Below are 16,160 nucleotides of genomic sequence, written 5' to 3'. Positions count from 1 at the left end.
AAGACAAAGGCCAGAAGAGAAGTCTTTCTCAAAAATGACCGGAAACTATTCTCAAGACCGCTGGTGCTGAGTCAAAGTCGTGAAATCAACTTCAAGGAAATACTATGTTATTTACTTGGTAACATCTCCTTCCCATTAGCTAGTGTTGATGGATATTTGGCTTAGACAAATAAGGCAAAACTGTTGTCAATCCTAGAGTCTAAAGCTGGTGACTGTCATGTGACATCTGTTGTTGGGATGAATGCACTGATGAGAGATGGTATGGCCTTGATCCAAAGTCAAGTTGCTCTTCCGCCTACCTTTGGGGAGCTTGCTGATCGCTTGTTGTTGCAGATCATCCGACTTACTAGGCAATACAAGTGCAGCCGTGTTGACTTCATCATAGATAGATATCCTCAGCTAAGTATCAAGAATGCTGAAAGATCAAGACGTGTCACGAGCGGCTCACAAGTGGCTCACAAGTAATCAAGATGTACAGTACCACTCAGAAAACCCCTAATCAGTGGAAGAAGTTCCTCTCAACAGGTGAGGACAAAGTAGCACTGACAGATTTTCTGTTCACTTCGTGGCGAGATTGTGACCTGAAAGCAGCTGGTGAGGACATTGACATCTATGTGTGTGATAAAATGTGAATATATGATTATATTTCTGTGATGTATTTTAAGATAAGATAAGATAAGATATTCCTTTATTGTCCCACATGGGGAAATTTCATTGGTGCAACGCAGGTAGATACAGAGGTAGATACAGAAGAACAGATCACTTATAGGAAGTCTGAAAAACACTTTCAGTAGAAGATCTCCTATAAATAAATAAAAACTCCCATAGACAAATAAATAAATAAATACATAAATACCATTGCATGTGATCACGACAGTAATTGCACATTAATATGTGTCACGACAGCACATAGATTGCACATGAATTTCACAGTAATTGCACATGAATTCCAACAGGAATTGCACATATGACAGAATTGCACATCAGTATTAGGTTAGGTCAGTATTGCGAGTGTTCAGTACTAACAGTGTTTGTTATAAAGTCTGACAGCAGCAGGAAGGAAAGACCTACGGAACCTTTCCTTCACACAGCGAGGGTGGATCAGTCTCTCACTGAAGCTGCTCTCCAGAGCGGACAGAGTGTCCTGCAGGGGACAGAGTGTCCTGCAGCAGACAGAGTGTCCTGCAGGGGGTGACACTCATGGTCCAGCATAGATGTGAATCCAGCCAGGACCCTCCTGTCCCCCACCTCCTGCACCGAGTCCAGAGCACAGCCCAGGACGGAGCTGGACTTCTTGATGACTCTGTCCAGCCTCTTCCTCTCCCTCTCTGTGATGCTGCTGCTCCAGCAGGCCACACCTACAGGAGCTGATGCACCACAGAGTCGTAGAAGGTCTTCAGGAGTGGCCCTGTCACTCCAAAAGACCTGAGTCTCCTCAGGAGGTAGAGCCGACTCTGGCTCTTCCTGTACAGTGCGTCTGTGTTATGAGTCCAGTCCAGTTTGTGGTTCAGATGAACACCAGGTACTTGTATGAGTCCACTCTCTCAATGTCCCGTCCCTGGATGTTCACTGGTGAGGGGGCAGTGGGGTGGCGTCAGCGGAAATCCACCACCATCTCCTTGGTCTTCCCCGCGTTGATGAGGAGGTGGTTCCGCTGACACCAATTTATCTGCATAATAGTGATATATTATCTGCATCATTAGTCTAAGAGAAAAACAGCATGTGTGACAGCATTTGTTTGTGAAGGTGTCGTAAAGATGGAGCAAAGAATGTTTACCCTAGGGAGGGGGTGCAACAGCCCAGGGGAGTTTGGGTAATGTTTACCCAAGGCTTTATCTCTAGGAAAAATACCAACTGTTGTAAAAGACAAGTGCCTTGATGTGAAGCTGACCAATGAGAAATGTGACCCGCCTATTCCATAATATCTAATAAAACCAACCTGCGTGAGAAAAAACGTTGTGAGACGCAGGAGGGTCACCGGGCTGCTTACAACAGCATGGCTGACGCAGCCCGGCGGTTTCTCCATTCATGCCATACAAAAGTCTGATATTTCTGTGTTGTTTCATATTCTAAGTTGAATTGTGTTCTGTGTGTTAAGGAATAGCATTGGTGTATGTCTCATTCCATGATATTTTCTGGTCCTATCGAGCCGGACAACCAGCTGCCCTTCGCGGAGATTGAGCGGTGAATCGGTGAAAGTCTGTGTGCACAGCAGAAAGAAGTCCACTTTTCCCGTGGCCGCCAATCGCACCTCATTCTCCGCGAGGAGAGCGCGTCTTTTCGAAGCAGCAGGAGAACACAGACGACAAAGAAGGTCAGACAAAAACTTTGTGTGTGAAAGAGAGTTAGTCATAAAACGTTTTATGCATTAGTTTGATATTTCTGAAAAATATTGTTGGCTTTTTGATATTTCTGAAAAATATTGTTGGCTTTGGAGCATTAGTTTGATATTTCTGAAAAATATTGTTGGCTTTATGTAGATGGGTTTCTTACATAAAGGAGTTAAGTTTCTCACAGGAAAGAAAGTAATGATGCCTTATGTACGAGTTATTACTGACATAAAGATGAGTGAATGTAAGCGCTGTGCACGAGCGAAGTAAGTAAGAGAGGAAGTGTGCATGTGTGAATGAGGATTAATAAGTGATTAACTAACAAGTGTGAATCACAATTAATCATACAAGGGTCACAAGGCGTTATTCTGAGAGATCTAAAATTTGCAGACGAGGGTGAATTTGTCTGTAAAGCAAGTAGCATTTCTCTCAGACGACCGAGACCACATAATGCCAGAATTATCACCCCAAACTGTAAAAGGAAAAGTCATAGAGGATGTTGGATGGAGACGCCCAGTTGCTCAGATGACGTGGCCGAGAGGGGGAGATAAGGGGGGTCAAGTTCACAGGAGAAGGGAAGAGAAAGCAGCTCAGAGGATGCTCTGACTGAATGAATTAGTAACTAAACCCAGCTGGTTTAAATTGTAGTATGGAGAGCTCTGTAGAACAAATTTTAAGAGTTTTTGTTTTGATTGACAACAATCAATTATAAAGATTTTATTAAACTTGATAAGAGATGAAGATTAATTCAGATTTTAATAGATGGCCAATATTTTAGGAAATGTGATCACAAGACAGGACACTTCCTGTCCCTGACATAGAAGACAAAAGTTGTGTTTTTTGTGTGCACCAAACAAAGCTACGTTTTGTTTTGTTTTATTTTTGGACTTGACGAAAATTATCTTTTTGGACTTGTTATGTATGAAAGTACAGGACAAAGAGACCGTGTTTTTAAATTTAGGATCAAATACAGGCACAGGCCTGGAAGTGATAATGTGGGTAAATGAGTGACGACTGATGTTTTTGGACATAGGAGTAGAACGGGCAGTAAGTAAAGTGATAGTAAAAGTTAAATCAGTAACTTATTTATTTATATTATCATGAGAAAACCTCGTATTGCGATGTAGACGTAAGTGAGGGAATAAGTTAAATAGTGACGTGCTAATGCCCTCCCAGTAAAGACATGAATGTGTCATTAACTAAAAGCAAACGACACCGAGTGGGGGGACATGGGAGGATATGGGTCATAAAAGATAGTCAAAGATTACAAATGGGCCTATTGACTGTGAAAACATAGGAGAAGGAAAGAATCTGGGGAGAGGCCAGGATGGAGCAGATGTCCTTATCTTTACGGATCACAGGGACACCAAGAGTACACCTCAGGGGGGGTTGACGTGATGAGTAATAAAATAATTTGACATTCTAAAGGAAATACTTGAAGAATTGTGGAGATTCAATCAAGAATTGAATAGATTGAAATAAGACAATATCATCTAAAATTAGACGCTATCGAAGTTATGAAACCAGTGATAACAGGACTAAACATTACAGGACTCAGGTCGGAGCCACAACTCTAAGTAGGGAACAAAGGGAAAAACAGGTTGATAAAAAGAGACGTGCCTTATAACCAAGGGGAAGGTTTAGAATCATTTTGATTTTTAATACACATATAGACTTGCTAGAACAAACTAATACACAATGTTTGTAAAGCACCACATGAGCAGGTGTGAGAGAGAGAGTTTGGAACTCACCTGAAGCACACATAGAAGATTAGCACATATTACATTAGATGGGTGACCTTATGCAGGCCACGCCCACAGAGGAGATGTGAAATTTGATGTCAATTATGTGAAGGATTCTAAGTTGTGAACTGACCCTTAAGGCCAGCTCCAGCTGAAGTATTTGAATTGGACACACACACACGCACACGCACACGCACACACACACGGAGTTTGAAACAAATGGTGGTAAAACAGTTAGGTTTGGCAGTGTCGGATTACAGACACACATGGGGGCCTGCGCCTTGGAGGGAGGGGCTCAGCCAGGGATGTGTGACTGGACTGAGGTGAGATTGTGGAGTGGAACCATAGACGCAATTCCATCTCTTCCTTGATTACATCTTGTAAACTACCTGGATTATTGAACTTTATGAAATGCAGAAATTTATTGATGAAAAGCATGATTACCAAAGTTATTGTTTAGGTTGAAGATTGAGTCATGGGAAGGCCATGCCTCAAATGGAGGGATAATTGGACTAGTAAACAAACATTCCGAATCAATAATTACTACAAAAAAATGTGTAAACAAGAGAACTGTTGAAATGCATTGAACTGTCGAAAAGACTTTGTTTATCACCGCAGCAAGAACGTGTTGGAGATGTGGTGTTTACGACGAGCCAGGTGGACGGAGCCACACACCGACCAGTGGAGGGACGAGATCATGGGTGCATCGCTCTCATGGGAAAGTGAGAGAAATGTCTGGACAACACCAGATCCATAAGCAATCTACAAGACGCAGGACGTCGTTTTTGTCTAGAGTCTACGGTAGAGTACGATACTCTGCTACAATGGATGTGAACACAGATTCTACAGTACGCAAAGTACTATACTCTGCTAAAAGAAATCAACGAGTTATCATCATCACAGTGACGACAATAATATGGGTGCTGAACACCTGTATTATGCGCCGGACAATCGATCAACATACAATGGTGTGTCACAACTGTGTATACCGGTAAATAAAACATACACAGGAATGGGAAAATAGAGGGAAGAAAATAAGTGTTCAACTTGATGGAAGGTTATGAAATGTATAATGTATAATTGACATGACAGTGCTGAAGAAACACAATGGCATATTATACAGCCACCGGTGTTTGCACTACCTAAGAGTGTTTTTTTATCTGCTACAATATAACTACATGCAACTGTTGCTCATCTAAGTTATTATGGTAATATTTAATTGTGATGCTAAATTATTATTATTTTTGTGTGTTAGATTGTACATGTTAGCACGGAGCACTTTAATTAGAGTGCACGTTCATGAAAGGGGCTGTACCTGGACGGCGTGTGGCGTTAAAAGTAGGTTAGCCACGCCTATTCATTTGTGTTGGGTGTGGCCCAGGTGTGTGGTGGGTGTTGTACCCCTGCGTGCCTCAAATGTGTTTATTCTGAACCGTGGACTTAATAAAAGTTGCAAAACGGAATCGTTGTATCATTCAAGGGTGCAACAGAAATCTTGGTGCCCAAACCCGGGATTGGAGATCGCATCGGGACAACACCCCTGTGGTAAAACAGCTGAGTGGAGGTGACGTAAGCCACCAGCTGAGAAGCCACAGCGCCAAGGCCCATTCACAAGAACTAAAACGCTTTTAAACCTACACGCTAAGAAGGTAAAAGCACAAATCATGTCTACCGGTCGGAGAATGTCCGTGACCTGGGAAGAGACGCTCGGACAAATCGAGGATAAATTATTGACTTTGCCTGCTTTGGAACCCTATGATCTGTGCACAATGTTGGAATTAACTTTAAGTGAATAGGACAAGAACTCACCTCGCAAAATGAGAAGGATTATCCTCTACAATCTGGAAGGAGAAGACATCGTTTCGCTGGAGGATGAAGTAATGTCTCTGTTGCTTCGAGTTTGTGACGCATTGACGAACTAAAGACGTTAGCTCCGTCTGCTTCTCCAATGCAAGAGCCCCCTCTGCTGGACTCATCAGGTACTGCACCTAACACTCAAAACGTGCCTAATGTGTCCAACGTTCCAGTTGCTGCCTCTAACTTGAGTGTTCCAGTTTATAATGCAAATCCAGCCTTTGTTCACCAGTTTTACAGAAAGGAATTGAAAATTGCTGGGCAAATTGGTGAACCACATCAAAAGGATAAACTTGGCTATACAAGTTTGGAGAGGCAGATTCAAAAAGCCCTAAATAAAGGATATAGTGAAGCTGACATTGTGGAGGCTGTAATTCAGGCCATTGTTCCAGGAATAAAATTAAAAAGCTACCTGGAAAGCAGAGTGGACTTGACTCTTTGTGCATTGAGACAAATTCTGAGGACGCACTTTATTGAAAAATATGCTACTGAACTTTATCATTCTCTGACAAGGGCAGCACAGGACTTAAGGGAGACGCCCATTCAGTTTGTTCTCAGAGCGATGGACTTAAGGCAGCAGATTCTATTTGCATCTGAAAGGGTTGAAACTGGACTCAAATATAGCCCTGAATTAATAAAAAATCAGTTCCTGCAGACCGTCCTTACAGGTCTGATGGATGACACAATCAGGACTGATTTAAAGCCATATTTGCGGGACCCTACGGTGTCTGATGAGGTGCTGCTGGAGAGGGTTACAGATGCATACACTGGAAATGGAAAGAAGAAACAAGTTAGCCGCCATCTCCAAGTCACGAGCTGCCAGAGTTTCAGCAGTGGGGGAAGAAGTTAACATGGACCAAGAGAGTCCTGACTTGACACTCACCAACAAAAAGTCCACTGAGCCCCCCAAGCGTGAGACACTTCTGGAAAAAGTAGACCAGGGCAATAAGGCAATCTGTGAGGCTATTCAGCAGCTTTCCACCCAGCTCTCCAGCCTTCACCAAGCCCCAAGACCCCCACCAGTAGAGAAGTTCAGCCGACCATATGGCAGAAGAGCCAGGTTCCAGCAGAGACCACCGATCTTCCGGAAATGTCAGCGCTGCCAGACAACGAACCCCGACGGCAAGTGTGACCACTGTTTTAAATGTGGCAGTTCTGATCACTGGGCAATTGGCCGTCGTAAAGTTACTCTTGCCTCGCTCAATAAGATAAATACCACAGTACATCTTGGTAAACTTGGCGTCCAGTTCAGCCAGGCTGCCCCTCTAACTAGCAAGCAAAGACAAACAGCTAAGCTACTGGGAAGAAGATGCCTGGTTTGAGCCTCTCTAAATGGTGTGGACACAACTATGTTATGAGACAGTGGCTCACAAGTGTCAATTGTTGGAGTGGACTGGAGAGCAAAGTACTTGCCGCATGCCCACCTGAGACCAGTGGCGGAGCTCCTCGAAGAAGGTGGGCTTGACCTGTCTGCAGCGAATGGGACAGAAATCCCCTATGGGGGATGGATTGAGGTAGAGTTCACCTTGGCAAAATAGTACTTTAAATGTGTATTGTGGACAAGTCAACAGGGGGGTAACTTATGCAGTGCTGGAGCCCAACCCGGAGGCACCATGGCCTAGTGGGCTAAAATTAAGAGAGCAGCTTTACGGTTTACGGTGGAAAATACAACTAACAGAAACATCACACTGTGGGGCCGCACCACACTTGGCTGGCTGCATAGTGTTGACGGTGTATACCCACTTGAACCTAGGCAAATACCAGAGCGAGGAACCACGGATGTAATGGAGCAGTCTACTGAGATGCCACCAGGGGAGCTGTGGGATCCGCCTGTGGACCTGAGTCATCTCTCCCAAGAACAGCAGCAGAAAGTACGGCAAATGTTGAAGGAGGAGAGTCAAGTGTTTGCCAAAGATGACTGGGACACGGGGTGTATTAAAGGACTGGAAATGGACATTCAGCTAAAAGACAATATCCCAGTGCAAAGGACATATAATTCCATCCCACGTCATCTCTATCAGGAAGTAAAGACACATATTCAAGACCTGTTAAGTAGAGGATGGATCCGGGAATCATGTTCACACTATTCTTCACCTATTGTCTGTGTCCGAAAGAAAGATGTGAGTCTCCGTCTCTGTGTGGATTACAGACTATTGAACCAAAAAACTTTTCCCAATCGCCATCCTATCCCTCGGATCCAGGAGATTCTGGAGAATCTCGGGGGCAACTCGCATACCATCTACCGCCTTTATACACCTTGGGGACTATATGAGTGGGTACGCATTCCGTTTGGACTCACAAATGCCCCAGCAACATTCCAGCGCTACATGGAAAGCTGTCTTGGGGATTTGAGAGATGAAGTGTGTGTTCCTTACCTCGACCATGTCCTGGTCTTCAGCCATAGTTTTGACCAACATGTACACAATGTGAGACAGGTGCTCCAACGGCAAAAACTATCTGGCATCAAACAGACCAACAAAGTGTGAGTTCTTCAAGTCAGAGGTGTGTTATGTGGGGCACATCGTCTCGGCTGAAGGCTACAGGATGAACCCCAAAGAGGTAGAGACAGTCCAAGCTCTCCGATATGAGACCCCATCTACTGTCAGAGATGTGAGGAAGTTGATGGGATTCCTCAGCTACTACAGGTCATACGTCCAAGACTTCTCAAGAACCGCAAAGCCACTTTATGACCTTCTCTCCAGGCCCAAGTCTGCAGAGAAGAGACCCCAAAAGAAGCCCTCCAGTGGTCAGTCAGCTCAGCTTCCCCCATCACATCCAGTGCAGTGGACCACAGTTCACCAAGCAGCCCTACAAAAACTTGTGAACCATTTGATTAATCCACCGGTGATGGCCTATCCGGACCTTGAGAAGCCTTTTATCCTACACGCGGATGCTTCAGAAGAAGGACTCGGCGTGGTTCTCTATCAGAGACAATGGGGAGTCCTCAGAGTAATTGGATACGGCTCCAGAACATTGTCTGCCACGGAGAAGAACTATAAACTCCATTCTGGGAAACTGGAGTTTCTGGCTCTAAAATGGGCTATTATGGAGCGCTTTCGGGACTATCTCTTCCATGCACCCCACTTTACCGTGTACAGTGACAACAATCCCCTTACCTATGTCACCAAATCTTCTAAGCTCAATGCTACAGGGCATCGGTGGGTTGCGGAGTTAGCCGACTACCGGTTTACAATTAAGTACCGGCCTGGGACTGCAAATCGTGACGCAGATTTCTTGTCAAGACACCGACCTATTCACACACTCATCGAAGAGTGCTCTGAGGAATGCCCTCAAGAGGACATTGAATGCATTGGGATGGGTGTGCAAGGAGAGAGCAGCGGTGAAATCAACTGGATATCAGCTGTCACCTGCAACATTGACGCACTGCCAGAAGAGGTCAGCATTTTTTCACCTGTTCAGCCATTGGCAGTTAAAGACATCAAGGCAGCACAAGGGTCTGACTCAACCATAGCCAGAGTTCTGTGCCCGAAGAAAAAGCTGTACCTCAAGTACAAGGAAAAAGTGGCAGAGAGTGCACCAGTTCGACACCTGCTCAGAGAGTGGCCCCGCTTGCATGTAGATGAAGATGGAATTCTTTGGAGGGAGACAGCCTGCCGAGCACAATTGGTTGTTCCAGAGTCCATGAGGGCCCTTATATATAAGCACCTGCATGAAGAGATGGGACATTTGGGAGCAGATAGAGTTGTCACCTTGGCACGTGAACGTTTTTTCTGACCTAAAATGAGACAAGACATTGAACATCATGTCACAAGTGTCTGCTGCTGCCTAAAGAGAAAAAAGCCAAACAGAGTCACTCGGACACCAATCCAGAGTATCAAAACATCAGCCCCGTTCGAGATGGTCTCTATTGATTTTCTGCATTTGGAGAAAAGTAGCGGTGGGGAGGAGTACATCCTTGTACTCGTCGATCATTTCTCAAAATATGCGCAGGCCTACGCTACGAGAGACAAGTCTGGGAAAACGGTGGCCAGGAAAATCTTTGATGACTTTGTTCTTCGCTTTGGATTTCCATCAAGAATTCATCACGACCAGGGGAGAGAATTTGAAAATCAGCTCTTCCGTAAGCTCGAGAGTTGTTCTGGTGTCAAACACTCCCGTACATCTCCTTACCATCCACAGTCTAACCCAGCAGAACGCTTCAACAGGACATTGCTAGGTATGTTGAGGACACTGGCAGACACACAGAAGACACGCTGGAAAGAACATCTGAGTAAAGTTGTCCATGCATATAACTCAACTGCCCATGAAGCCACTGGATTTTCTCAATTTTTCCTCCTCTTTGGCCGGGAGCCTACTCTGCCCATTGATCTGCTCATCCCTCGCAGGAGAAAGGAGAAAGAACATTAGTCTGTGGTGGTGTATGCAGAGAAGTGGAGGGAAGCCATGCAACAGGCTTATGCCATAGCCATGGAAAACATGTGGAAATCGGCCAGAAGAGGGCAGCAGTGCTACAACCAGCGCACATGGAGTTCTACGCTTCAGCCTGGTGACCATGTGTTAGTTAGAAATCTGACCCCTAGAGGTGTTCCTGGAAAGCTGCGGAGTTATTGGGAGGAAAACATCAATGTTGTGAGCGAGAGGAAGGGTCCAGACAGTCCTGTTTACGCAGTCGAGCCCCTGCGAGGTCCTGGGAGGAGACGTGTGTTACACCGCAATCTGTTACTGCCCTGCCCTTACCTGGTAGAGCTCCTCCAGCAGACATTCCTCAGCCAAGCGCAAGTCCCCGTCAAGCTCAAACAAGGAGACCGAGAGTCCAACCAGAGCTGCAACGATCCAACACTGAGAGTTCAAGTGAAGAAGAATTTGGTGTATGGACAGCACAACAACCAGTTCCCCCCGTCACCAGAGCAGCTGCAAGAGAACCCCTGATAAGAAGGAGGCATGAAGAGAGAGCTATGCCTGCTCACCAGCCGGAGGTTGTTGCCGCTGAAGTTCCTGGAGGCGAGCCAGAGCTCCAGGAGGGTTCACAAGCCTCTGATACCGAGTCTGAAGGAGAGCAAAGAGCGCTTACAGCCACGCCATCAAGACCTGTGAGGGTGAGACAGCCACGACGTCTTTACACCTACGAGCAGCTAGGTGAACCATCGGTCCGAGAGCTGCACAGCTGTACCGTTGACGTGAGAGGAGCTGGAGAGGTCTCAGATGACTACAAAAGACCCTATACGTATCCTTTTCCACGCTATTAATTAGAAGTGCCAATGTAAATAGTGGTTTATTGATTAAGATTTTGACAGTGTGTGAAGTAAACGGTAACAGTAACAAAGTAGGAAAGCGTATGTACTAATTAGAATTATGATATTGTGGAAGTATCTAGTAATTTTAGGAAAGTAAGGATTATGGTAGAAAAATTATGTAGTAATGTTTTGGGTGAAACAAGTATTTTCCTTGTCCCATTGTGTGAAGATCGGGGGGCCCACTGATTCTTCACTGGCCTATGCACCCATTGATACCAAACGGACTGAACGTCCCTGTTAAGGGGAAAAAGGACATTTTATAGTTATTTAAATGTGCAATAGTGAGTCATCTTTACCACGGTTCCAACCAGTATACTTGATACCTAGAGCAACCTTTTTATTATTGTATTGTTTTGTTCACTTTGGTAAAATGTAAAAATGAAATCAAAAAAATATATGGGGAGCACTTCTCTTTTCAGTGGGGGAGGGTGTTGCTCATCTAGTTTATTATGCTGATATTTAATTGTGATGCTAAATTATTATTACTTTTGTGTGTTAGATTGTACATGTTAGCACGGAGCACTTTAATTAGAGTGCACGTTCATGAAAGGGGCTGTACCTGGACGGCGTGTGGCGTTAAAAGTAGGTTAGCCACGCCTATTCATTTGTGTTGGGTGTGGCCCAGGTGTGTGGTGGGTGTTGTACCCCTGCGTGCCTCAAATGTGTTTATTCTGAACCGTGGACTTAATAAAAGTTGCAAAACGGAATCGTCGTATCATTCAAGGTTACACACAATGTTAATGAGATTATGAATTGAGATGGGAAATGTACCAGTTCTTATGTGTCATAGGTGTGACCGAAGCGAGCAGCGGAAAGAGGTCTCTTAAGAAAACAAGCGAGGACGTATGGTGGTGTGGGGACATAGTGCTGAGAGGGCACTTGGAAGCCAAAGGGACTAGGACGTTGTGCCTATGTATCTCTTTTGTGGTAGTAGCACCTGATACTACGTATTTGATTCTATTGGGGTGTCCAGAAGTGTCCCTGATGAGTCAAACTGACTGACCAGAGAGCAGCGGGTTTAAGGGCTTTCCGCTTGTACTTCTATATTTCCCATCACACTGCACCAAATTATAGACAGAATAAATTGTCTGTTTGTCAAATTACAGAGATTGACCAATCTGACTCAAAATTTATGACAGTAATGCAGTGAAATGTTGTGGGCCGAGAGAAAAGGACTTTGTTCAATGTTTGAGAACTGTGAATAACCTTTTGAGTGTAAAAGTGTAATTTTAACACCAATATGAAAGACATGTTGAAAACTGAAAAGAGTAAAGTGTTTGGCATATGAGACAGTGACTAATGCTTTGATAAACAGGAGGGAAATGTGATAAAATGTGAATATATGATTATATTTCTGTGATGTATTTTATCGGCATAATAGTGATATATTATCTGCATCATTAGTCTAAGAGAAAAACGGCATGTGTGACAGCATTTGTTTGTGAAGGTATCATAAAGATGGGCCAAAGAATGTTGCCCCAGAAGGGGGGGTGACAGCCCAGGGGGTTTGGGTAATGTTTACCCAAGGCTTTATCTCTAGGAAAAATACCAACTGTTGTAAAAGACAAGTGCCTTGATGTGAAGCTGACCAATGAGAAATGTGACCCGCCTATTCCATAATATCTAATAAAACCAACCTGCGTGAGAAAAAACGGGGTGAGAAGCAGGAGGGTCGCCAGGCTGCTTACAACAGCCTGGTGACCCGGCCCGACGTTTTCTCCCATGCATGCTACACAAACGTCTGATATTTCTGTGTCGTTTCATATTCTAAGTTGAATTGTGTTCTCTGTGTGTTAAGGAATAGCATTGGTTTATGTCTCATTCCATGACAATGTGACCCATGGGAACCTCTGCCATCTACTACGCCTGAGGAACAGTGTGAAGACTGTTACGGAAGTGTCCTGTAAACAATGATCAAGTAAAAGGTGTAGGTTTATTCTGGTGCAGTGTATAAACACCTCACTCTCCCTGACAAATCTTTCTGTCCCAACCTGCCATTACAGTTACAGGCTTTTATAGGCGGTGACAACATTTGACACATATGGGGCAGAACGGTGAAATTTCCCGAACATGTCGGCCTCGGGGAAACTGAGATAAACAGCATTTTCTCTTTTTTTCCCCAAATTTGTGATTTTCGTTTTTTTGCATTATGTGAAAGTTGAAGATATGGACCAGCCATTCGATGTATCAGATAACAGTATTTGCAGCATTAAAAGCATAAATAAAGCCGTTTAAAATGTGGTGTTTTCGGGCGCTCTCTGGACGTGCAGAGTGGGTGTGACCGCATTTCCATATGAACAGCTGAGCTATTGCAGGCAGCCAATGGGCTGAGCCGCCAGCCGCATGGCTACTTGATAAGCAGCAACACAGGGACACGCAACACACGCTGTGTAAAACCAGTTGAAAAATGGATCCTTCTGCTATCGCTTTGGAACTTAACCGCGGCTGTTACAGCTCCACGCTTTTGGATTATTTCTGCGAAAAGTCCGCTTATCCAGATGACTATCTAAGTTCTGAATCTGAAGATGAGGTCACAGATGAACAGTGCGATTTCATCCAGCTGGAAAACATCCCTAGTCTACAGCTGACCTTAGACGAGGACGAAGACGAGGAAGAAGCGGCCGGACACACCGAAGAGCTGGAGCGTGAAATAAGGAACGCTATAGGCACGGTAACATTTACAGGCGAGGAAGAAGAGATGGAAAAGATCCGTAACTTTGACTGCAAATGTTACGCAAGAAGAAAAGAAAATTCTCACCTCTCAAGAGAATCGTGTAGCAATAAACTAACCCCAGAAGTCATGTACAAGCTGCGGAGCGATTCTCTAGCAGCAGAAAGAGAGTGGCAAGATATGAGGATTATCGGACATATGGAAGCAAACAGACGTTCTGTCGTCACTTCGGAGTTAACCACGTCGACCAAAAAGCCGAAGACAAAGCGAAAATCTGCTCGGACCAGCTATTTCATAGGAGGAATGGAAGTCTGCAGAAATACTTTTCTGTTCCTCATGGCGTAAGAACTGTTTGTGTAACATTCGATCCATGTTATGTTGAAAGTGCCTGCTAGTGTTTGTGCTTTTGCTACGGGCATCTGTGTTAACTCAAGGGAGCTAGTCCCCTTTAGCCCCGCTAGCAGAGGGCTAAAGTTGCCTCGTATCCGCGTTTTGCGTCTTAAATACAAAGGAAATATCTCTATGAGAATAGGCTGGTTTAGTTCCCATCACAGACACGCTCGAGAGGGCCCGTTTATGTGTGCTGTTCTACAAGTGTTCCGCTTTTACGAGCCGTGTTTATCTCAAGAGAGCTAGTCCTCTTTAGCCCCGCTAGCAGAGGGCTAAAGTTGCCTCGTATCCGCGTTTTGCGTCTTAAATGTGAACAATGTGAACTGTTATCTATGAAGCGTGTTATTCCTATATTTCCTAATCCCTTTTTTCCCCTTTCCAGAATTGGCGGAGACACCCTGACTGACATAATCAAACACTATGACGAAAATGGAGCAACACCACGGTTGAGGAAGAAGCGTGCACAGCCACAGCCACGTTCACGCAGGTTCATCAGCCATGAAGTCATCCACACCGTTGTAGAGTTTATCCAAAACTATGCAGAAGTCCATTCCATAATGCTACCTGGTCGACATCCTGGCCATAGGGACTGGCATGTGAAGTTGCTCCCAACCCATGTGACTAAGGCCTCAGTTTGGCGTCTCTACGTGAAGTCTGCTAAGGAGCTTGGTAAGTGTAAAACATTATTTTGGTGATTTTCATGTTTTAATGATTAGAGTATAATTAACCATAAGCAACATCTGTTTTTTAGGTGAGCCTGCAGTTAGTAAAACAAGCTTCAGATCACTGTGGAAACAGCTTCTCCCACACATCAGAAGCTGCAGGCCACGCACAGATCTCTGTTGGCAGTGTCAGAGCAACAACGAGCAGCTGATACGAAGTGCAAATGTCCCAGATGAAAGAAAATCTGAAGTTGTCCAGAAGCATCATCTTGCCCTTGTGCAAAATGAGAGGACTTTTTACAACACTTTGATTGCTGCCTGCAGACTGACAACAGAATCTAATGTGCTGTCTTTCGGACCCTCACCGCCAGCAAGCAAAGACATCAGGATGCATTACAGCTTTGACTTTGCACAGCAGGTACTAATAAGTGACTCGCCACAGCAATTGTCGGACCATGTTGGCCTCGGTGAAACTGAGAAAAACAGCATTTTACTTTTTTTCCCCCAAATGTGTGATTTTCATTTTTTTGCAGAATGTGCTAGTTGAAGTTATGAATAAGCCCCTGTGTGCTTCAGATAACACTATTGGTTGTCTTAAACGTATACATTAAGCTGTTAAAAATGTGGAGTTTTGGGGTCTTTTTCCTGCTCTCCTGGGGGGCGTCACCTTTTTCTAGCCAACGTGTTGTTTACATTTTCCACCAATCAGCTGTGATCCGCATGGCTACAGCTGCGTGCTCTGCTCCGTGTTTTCTCTCATTACTCCAGACCGTCTGCAGAGCACAGTCTTCAGAGCTTACATTTCCTGGACTACATTGCAACGGAACTGTTTACTCAGGTACACTTTTACTTTACTACTAAATTATTGCTTTAACGCTGTGTTTTAAGGCAGTCTCGTGATCACTTTAGAATCTTACTTGTCTGCTCCGGTGGAGCTAATGCTAAGCTAACATGTTGCTTCAGTGCACTCTGCAATACGGGCTTAATGTGACTACTTGCTGTTATCACCATGTTATCGGGTTATTTTTCGGCGTGGGTTGGCCCGTGGGTTGTGTGGGTCGTGCTTTGTGTCTGTTTTATGGTGCTAAACCGGCTGTTAGCCCCGCAGCCCGGAGCTAAACGCAGCTATTCGGAGCTAAGTTGTAAGCTAAACTTTGCTATGTTATGGGTTATTTTTCGGCGAGGGAAGAGAAAAAAACTACAACTCCCGATACCACTTCTGGTCACGTGGCTTACGTACGTCGCACGTCACGCAC

Source organism: Eucyclogobius newberryi, unplaced genomic scaffold, assembly GCF_026437365.1.
Source record: "Eucyclogobius newberryi isolate DKJ021-1_F unplaced genomic scaffold, fEucNew1.0.hap1 SCAF_12, whole genome shotgun sequence".
In the NCBI taxonomy this organism is placed as follows: Eukaryota; Metazoa; Chordata; class Actinopteri; order Gobiiformes; family Gobiidae; genus Eucyclogobius; species Eucyclogobius newberryi.
This window is presented reverse-complemented; position numbering follows the sequence as displayed.